The 1,365-nt window shown below is 50.9% G+C and overlaps 1 protein-coding gene across 2 annotated transcripts in view; it reads right to left on the bottom strand.

Moving 5' to 3' along the window:
* ppp2r5b (protein phosphatase 2, regulatory subunit B', beta) overlaps window positions 1-1,078 on the bottom strand; it is a 38,257-nt gene extending 37,179 nt beyond the window's left edge. Inside the window, exon 1 of one of the 2 annotated variants that reach the window (XM_034856267.1) lies at window positions 1-1,078. This exon is cut by the window's left edge and continues 483 nt beyond it. The gene's annotated coding sequence lies outside the window, so the exon portion shown is untranslated. The other variant, XM_034856266.1, reaches the window with a different exon arrangement.
* Window positions 1,079-1,365: the final 287 nt, after the last annotated feature.

Below are 1,365 nucleotides of genomic sequence, written 5' to 3'. Positions count from 1 at the left end.
CAGAGGCGGAGGAGAAGTGAGGAGCGATATTGTATGGATGTCCAGTCCCGTGCGCCTCGCTGTCTCTATCAGAGCCGGACTGGAAATGGCAGCAACAGCATCAGCAGCATCCCGGATTCTTCTGTATTTCACGCCCAGATGCTGAATCGCTTGTGTATCATCCCCCTGGAGGAGTAGCCGGTGCAGCTACCAGATGATGCTCAGACAGGCTCGTCTCTCTCTCTCTCTCTCTCTCTCTCTCTCACACACACACACACTCACAGACACACACGCACACACACGCCTAGCTGCTGCTGTATTGGCGTCACACACAGACTGTCATCGGCCTAGATTCGGATGTGTATTTCTTTAATTAATTAGATCCTTATGTAAAGAAATCACTGTAATCAGGCACCTCCCGTTCTGCTCATATCCAGCTCCAAAAACAAACAAACAAACAGACGGACCCCGGGTCAGTTTATAGGTTTTTTTCTCCTCAATGATGCGCCTCATCAATACAAATCAGTGATCGGTCCTGGCGGTGGATGATATCATAAAATCATCAATCTGGGCCCACCTCGGGTGCCGCATCACTGTTGTCCTTCTTGCTCGTTTTTAACGGATCCTCTTTCGACAGTTCAAACGGCCGCACCTGCTTAATTAGGGTTTTTTTTCTCTCTCTCTCTCTTTTGGACGGGGTAGGCTAATGTTGTTTTCTCGTCGCGGTGTACACCCCTCCACAAAGCCTCCTCCTCCTGCCGTCCTCCAACCGTGTCAGGGCGGGGAAACAAACGCTCCCTCACCGCGCCGACATGTGCAGGTCCTCCGCCAGCGGCCGATGCAACCCTGAGCCCCGCTGCGGCGCTCCGGCTCTGCCTCCGCGGTGAGAGAGAGAGGGAGAGAGCGAGAGAGAGAGGATAAAAGAAAACAGGTGAATACCAGAACGCAGCCGCTGCTCCTGGACGGTGGGAACACCGAAGGCCTGTGTTATACAATAGCACCCAGTCTATGTCTGTCAGACTGACGCGTTTTGCTCCTGTCCCCCCTTCTCGGTTCCCGTTATCCGGTCGTCCTACAGCGCCTCAGCGAGCTGCGTCAATGTGCACGCGGTGAGTCAGGGAGTCACCGGAAATTAGTCATCCTGGCTTTCAAAATAAAACAAGTGTAAAAGGGTTTCTAGAAATTGAGTCATGGCTGGATTACTGGGGCGAAAATCAGCAACCGGTTCCAAAATAACTTGCTATGCACAACACATCCTGTTCTACGGTGGAATATTTTGTCGGAAAAGGTAAAAAAATAAAAAGGGTGTTTGTAATACAGGATCGTTTCGAGAAAGGGCCCCGAGATCAGGTAAGTAAGACTCATGTAAAGGTTGGTATTATGAAT

This window comes from Etheostoma cragini, chromosome 19, assembly GCF_013103735.1.
Source record: "Etheostoma cragini isolate CJK2018 chromosome 19, CSU_Ecrag_1.0, whole genome shotgun sequence".
NCBI lineage: Eukaryota > Metazoa > Chordata > Actinopteri > Perciformes > Percidae > Etheostoma > Etheostoma cragini.
This window is presented reverse-complemented; position numbering and strand designations above follow the sequence as displayed.